Source organism: Elaeis guineensis, chromosome 3 (genome assembly GCF_000442705.2).
Source record: "Elaeis guineensis isolate ETL-2024a chromosome 3, EG11, whole genome shotgun sequence".
NCBI lineage: Eukaryota > Viridiplantae > Streptophyta > Magnoliopsida > Arecales > Arecaceae > Elaeis > Elaeis guineensis.
The window spans coordinates 99,750,702-99,757,781 of record NC_025995.2 but is presented as its reverse complement, the minus strand read 5'-3'; the positions used below and the strand labels follow the sequence as shown (position 1 = coordinate 99,757,781).

The window sequence follows — 7,080 nt, the reverse complement described above, 5'->3', positions numbered from 1 at the left end:
TTGTCTAAATGTTCAGATTTATTGGATTTCAGTCTGTTTGGAAAAGGAGCTCTAGGACTTTTAAGTACTAGACTAGGTGAATTTTCAGTTTCTGGTGCTTGAGGTTGAAAGGTAGTAGTTTTAGAAGGTGACTCGACAGATGAGTCATCTATATCATCAAGTGCAACTACCTTATTGTCTATTTGTTTTCCTGATCTTAAGGTATGAATGGCATTTACACCATTAACTTGGTTTCCTAGTTGGGGTCGTGGACCATTTTGGTTCCTAGGATTTGGCTCATGTTGGCTAGGTAACCTACCATGTTCTCGTTCACTAATGGTCGAAGCCAGCTGACTTACTTGCATTTCTAGACGGGCTATAGCTTGGGTGTTATTATTTATGAGTTGACCCGTGGTTTGCATAAAGCTGGTATGTGTTTTCATCATGACTTCTAGGCTTTTCTCTAAAGAGGTAATTTTCTTGTCATTATCATGGAAGCCTGGCGGGTTGTTCATCACTGGGTTGGACCTTAGATTTTGCTGATTGAAATTTGGATTACCTACATTAGGATTCTGGGACCATGAGAAATTCGGATGATTCCTCCAACCTGGGTTATATGTGGGTGCATAAGGATTGTTCAATGGTCCTTGATAGGTGGCATTCACCTGTGCACACTCATTCGAGTAGGAACATTCTTCTAAGACATGGTCTGGTGCATTGCACCCTTTACACATGGGTGCAGATATTTGATTTACATTGGCTGGTCTCTGTAATTCTAAGGCTTCCAATCTACGTGTTAAGGTTGCAATCTTGGCCTCTGATGCTAGGGTTGGTTGAATTTGATGCATTCCTCCTCTTGAAGGTGTAGCTTTATCAGGTTCCCTAGTTGTTTCCCACTGTAAATTTTTCTCGGCTAGGTCTTCTAAGAATTGCCAAGCTTCAGTAGTTTCTTTGTCCATAAATTGGCCTTGGCACATGGACTCTAGCATGGTTCTTGAGTTTGAATCTAACCCCTCATAGATGATCTGGCATAGTCTCCAAGTTTCTATTCCATGGTGTGGGCATTGGGTTAAAAGATTCTTGAAACGATCAAAGTACTTCCAAAATGATTCACCAGCTAGTTGGTAAAATTAATTTATTTCATTCTTAATCCTAGCTGTTTTATGATGGGGAAAATACTTTTTTAAAAATATTCTCACAAAGCCCTCCCAGGTAGTGACAGAATAGTTTGGCAGACTATAAAGCCACTTCTTAGCATTGTCCTTAAGGGCAAAGTTGATTAATCTAAGTTTGACCTCATCCTCTGTTAATTGCAGTTTCATGGTTGCACATACCTCCTCAAATTCTCTAATAAATATATAAGCATCCTCTAATCCTGTGAATTTTGGAAGCATATTTATGATTTGAGGTTTGATTTCAAAATTGTTAGCTGTGGGTTGTGGCAACCTGATACAAGATGGTTGGATGGAGCCAACTGGATAACACAAATCCTTAAGGGTCATGGGTTGGATTGGTTCAGCCATTGGAACAACAGGAATTGACTCAATTCTAACTAGACGACCCGACACTCTTCTCCACACACGAGGTGTACGGTTCTCGATGTTTATATAATTTTTTTTTTTAATAAAATTTTTATGTATAAGGAAAAGAAAGAAAAGAGAAAAAGTTCTAAAGAGAAGATCCTAAGGAGTCCTAAATCTAAAGAAAAGTCACCAAATTAATTTAAATTTTAAATTTTTTTTTTTCAAACAAGTGAATCAATAAATTAAACTCAATCTATCCTAGGGTTAACCTAAATCTAGACAGCTCCTAACTGTTCCAAGATGACCCTTCAAACCTTCCAAGTGGAGATTGATCAACTAGTTAGCCAGGTAAGTATAAGAGGTGGGAGGTTCACTCATCGTTGCCTTTCTAGACACCAAACGAGTTGGCCAGGCCAGCAACTGAACCAATTTAACAAACCACCCTCAGGGACTTGCCTAGACACCAACTAATCAAACAACTCAAACTTGGTAGAACTCTTAGGGTTCCTTGTCCTATTGAACTCGAATTCCTTAAGGTTGACGTCTAATTGATTTTAAGATTAAAAGTCTAGGTAATGCAATATGATGGAGATGGTTTTTGGGCTAAGGAAGGGTAATGAAATCTCCACCTTATCTTGTTAATGGGTTGATGCCCTTAGATTAATTATGAAAATACAAATACAAATAAACAAGATGACCAAGAATGTAAAAGATTTTAATTTAGAATTTTTTTTTATTTTGATATTTTACTTCACGATTATGAAATGTCTTTTGTTTTGTTTTATATTTTTTTTTTTTTGTGATTAAGTAAATTCAAATGATTAGGTCTAAAAGCAAAAGTAATTAACTAAAAATAATAAAAGAGAAATTAGAAGCATACCTGAGTTTTCCAGCAATCACCAACTAAATATAGAAACCTAAAGAAAAAAAGAAAGAGAGTTATAACGCACGAAGAACAAATATTTGAAAACAATTTAAAATGCCAAATCTCCGGCAACGGCGCCAAAAACTTGATGTGCAAATCTTAAAATTTGTAAATAAAACCGCAAGCGCACGGTGTGCAGAGTAGCACGACCAGCGAGTACGGGTCGATCCCACAGAGACTTGGTTTAAAAATAATTTTCAAATCTATGCTCAAGCGAGCTTTAACAAAAATCGAAAGTCGAAAGTTGTTTGCTAAAGACAATAAGACTAAGGATCTAGGGTTTTTTGAATCCACTAGATCTAGATTAGGAAATTCTACCTAGAATTTTTCTTATTGATCCTAACGACTACTCCTCTTGTCTTTCCCAAGCATAGATCATGAAGGGACTAAGGCCCAACGATAACCCATCAAGATTCTTTACAGGGGAGTAGTAACTAGGATCCCTTAGGATTTTCTCCTCCTATGCACTGAATCAAGCATGAACTATGAAGGGACTCTGACCCAACTGTAGTTCATCAAAAATTCTTGGCAAAAGAGGAAGAAAAAGAAACCCTAAGAAAAAGAAAGAACCCTATGTAAAATCCCTACTCATGATCTAGCTTCATCACAAACCCTAGAAGGGATGCTTAGCTAGACATGATCTAAATCTACTTGCAAAATTTAAATACAGAAAAATAAACTATCCTAATTTCATAAATTAAACTATCCTAATTGCATAAATTTAAACTGCATAATTTAAACTAACCTAATTGCATAAAATTAAATTGCATAAATTAAACTATCCTAATTACGAGAAAAATAAATTGCATAATGTAAAGAGATGAAATTGCATAAAAATAAGATTTTATATATAAAAAAAATTTATTACAAAAACCTCAAAGCTCGAGGCTTGAGAAGAGAGCTAAAAACCCCACTATCTAGGGTTACAAGCTTGATCGGAAGGAAGAATACATAAAACAAGGGCCTTTAGGGGCTTTTTATAGGCATTTGGGGGTTATAAGGTTTTCAAAACTTTTGATGTGGGACTAAGAGGTTTTAGAGAGTTGTTAGGGGGGTTTATGGTGCGCCGATGGGTCCATGGTCCACGCGCCTGTTGCTGTGGACCAGGCGGCTAATCAGATCACCAAATCAGTTGATTTTTGATCAATTTTGATCTGATTTGACTCGGGTTTGACCCAATTGAGTCTTCTTTCTTCATTCTTCAATTCCTGGGACAATTTAACTCCGTTTTGCATAAAATTTATGCCGTTGGAATCCTCTTTCCTTGTTCTTTCTATTGATGATCTCTTCTTCTGCAAAATATAATAATAAGTATCAATTTCTTAATAAAGTTAGATAATTTAGATATTAATTGATACTTTTTATGTCAATTTGTGACATAAATCAGGTAGCGTCCACCAGTTGGTCGATCCTGGGAAGGGGGTAGCTATCCTTTGGGCAAGCCTTATTCAGCTTTTTGAAATCGATACACATCCTCCACTTGCCGTTTGCTTTCTTGACCAAGACAACATTGGAGATCCACTCTGGATAATTGACCTCCTTGATGAATCCGGCCTTGAGAAGTTTATCCACTTCCTCGGCTATTGCCTTCTGCCTCTCTGGGGCATGACTCTGGATTTTTTCTTTTGTTGGCTGATGTTTAGGGTCGACCGCCAGATGATGTTCCATGACTTCTGTGTCAATCCCCGGCATATCCGCCGGGACCCATGCGAAAACGTCCGCATTCCTTCGGAGGAAATCCACGAGATGCGTCCGCACCTCCTCCTCCAGGTTGGAGCCAATTAACACCACATGCTCCGCATTCCCATCATTCAAAGGAATTGGTATTAGGTCCTCGATCGGACCGCCCCTTTCTTCAGTGAGGTCATCGCGCGCATCCAACCCGTCGACCGGACAGAGGTCCGCTTGATCGCTTCTTTGCAGGGCAATATTGTAGCAGTGCCTGGCCAGCGCTTGGTCTCCCCGAACTTCTCCAATCCCCTTGCCAGTGGGGAACTTCAATTTCAAATGGTAGGTTGAAACAACGGCTCTGAGGGCATTGAGGCCGGGTCGGCCAAGAATTGCATTGTAGGCAGATGGCGCCTTTACCACCAGGAAATTCACCAGGGCTCTGGACTGCTTTGGATGCTGACCCGCGGTCACAGTTAGAGCTATCATTCCTTCCGTCGGAACGGCGTCACCAGTAAACCCTATCAAGGGGGAGCACATCGGCCTTAGATGACCGCCAAGAGTGGCCATTCTCGAAAAGGCACTGTAGAATAAGATGTCGGCCGAACTTCCGTTGTCGACGAGAATGCGACGAACGTCATAATTTGCTATGTTCAAAGAAACTACGACCGCATCGTTATGAGGGAATTGGACTCCCTGGGCGTCTTCTTCAGTGAAGGCTATGGGCTCTTCAACTTTTTGCCGCTTGAGGGGTGCAGCTGATGTGCTGATTGCCTCCTGTCGGGATTCCTCCGAGATGACGTTGACAGAATCCGGCGAAGACTGGTCATCCGGCCACCCTTTATCGGCAACCATAGCCGGAGGTAGTTGTGCAGAAACCTCGCGAGAGGGCATCGGATGGGGAAAAGAGGATTGGATGTCGAAAAAGATGGCCGGAAGCGGGTCCGTTGAGCACTCCTTCAAGAACAAGGGTGCTGCGAAGACACAGGCCCTTCCTCTAGCGCCAATCCTGTTGGTGCAAAAATCCGCTTGCGCCGGAGAAACTGGAGTCGGGGAAGCCGCGGTCGCCGCCGGGACCTGCAAGGGAAGTCTAAACCGGAGGTGGGGTTGCTCCGGCAAGACCCTCCGACGCTCAAGTCAGTTTTCTGCCTCAACAAGAATGGAGTGCTCGAACGGAGAATTTAGCAGAGTTTTGAGATAAGGAAGAATGAGTTTAAAGAATAACGTATCTGGGTCCCCCCTTTTTATAGGCGGAGGAGGCAACGGATTGATGGCGACGTTTGTAACCGTCCGGTAGTGGGCCGCCCATGGTCAGAGGAATTGATTGCGAAAGGTAGTGGGGTAGACCCATGGCTATTGTCATAGCCTGCCACGTAGGGCCCGTTGTAGGTGGTGGAGCGGCGTCCGTTGCCGCAGCTGTCAGCGAGTAGTGGGATCGTGCAGCACCTGCCGCAGGGAGCGGAGTAGAATCGTGACTGTTGACACAGCCTGTCAGAGAGTAATGGGTCCGCCGCAGGGGGTGATGGAGCCGCACGGAATCCACTACAGGAAGTGGAACAGGATCATGGTTGTTATTGTGATCTGCCAAGGGACGCGGATCTGTTGATCGAGGCTCGGCAGTGGTCGGAGATTGGCCTTTGTAGGAGTCCGGGAGGAGTTCTCCTTTCGGTTGAGGTCGTGGGTGGAGTCCGGCTCCGGCAGCTGATACTGAGGTCGGAGACTGAGGGCGGAGCCCGGCTCTCGCAGGAGTCCGAGCGGAGCCGTTTCGCTATTGATGGAGGAGCCCGGCTCCCGTAGGAGTCTGGGCGGAGCCGTTCTGCTGTCGAGGGCGGAGCCCGGCTCCCGTAGGAGTCCGGGCGGAGCCGTTCTGCTGCCGAGGGAGGAGCCTGGCTCCCGTAGGAGTCCGGGCGGAGCCGTTCTGCTGTCGAGGGCGGAGCCCGGCTCCCGTAGGAGTCCGGGCGGAGCCATTCTGCTGTCGAGGGAGGAGCCCGGCTCCCGTAGGAGTCCGGGCGGAGCCGTTCTGCTGTCGATGGCGGAGCCCGGCTCCCGTAGGAATCCGGGCGGAGCCGTTCTGCTGTCGAGGGCGGAGCCCAGCTCCCGTAGGAGTCCGGGCGGAGCCGTTCTGCTGTTGATGGAGGAGCCCGACTCCCGTAGGAGTCCGGGCGGAGCCGTTCTGCTGTCGAGGGTGGAGCCCAGCTCCCGTAGGAATCCGGGCGGAGCCGTTCTACTGTCGAGGGTGGAGTCCGACTCCCGTAGGAGTCTGGGCGGAGCCGTTCTGCTGTTGATGGAGGAGCCCGGCTCCCGTAGGAGTCCGGACGGAGCTATTCTGCTGTCGAGGGCGGAGCCCGGCTCCCGTAGGAGTCTGGGCGGAGCCATTCTGCTGTCGAGGGAGGAGCCCGGCTCCCGTAGGAGTCCGGGCGGAGCCGTTCTGCTATCGATGGCGGAGCCCGGCTCCCGTAGGAATCCGGACGGAGCCGTTCTGCTGTCGAGGATAGAGCCCGGCTCCCGTAGGAGTTCGGGCGGAGCCGTTCTGCTGTTGATGGAGGAGTCCGGCTCCCGTAGGAGTTTGGGCGGAGCCATTCTGCTGTCGAGGGCGGAGCCCGGCTCCCGTAGGAGTCCGGGCGGAGCCATTCTGCTGAGGATTTCGGCTTGAGAGTGATGGACTGAGTGGTATGGCCAATCCCATTAATGAGACTATCTTCGAGATTATGCCACCATCGATTGTTGGCTGTATCGAAATGAGGCAGCCAATGATTGGTGGCGTCAATTTGAAGGAGCAATCGAGGATGGTGGGGCTCCCTTGATTGTTGCTATGGAGCATGGGACTTTATGTTCTAGCTCAGATAGCCTCTTTCTGCGAGAAGATTGCCAGCCATTGTTAATGGATGTCTTTTGAGCTTTTTCTCTTGCCATTATTCTTTCAGGATTTGTTTGCCTCCCTACTTGGTGTGCCAATCTGTTGTGGCCAATCTTCTGGAGCGCCTA

The 7,080-nt window shown here is 46.1% G+C and overlaps 1 non-coding gene across 1 annotated transcript; it reads left to right on the top strand.

The window, feature by feature from the left end:
- Positions 1–1,026: 1,026 nt before the first annotated feature.
- On the top strand, positions 1,027–1,133 carry LOC140856780 (small nucleolar RNA R71). The gene has a single exon (XR_012140382.1). It is a non-coding gene; the product is annotated as a small nucleolar RNA R71 (small nucleolar RNA).
- The last annotated feature ends 5,947 nt before the right edge of the window (positions 1,134–7,080 follow it).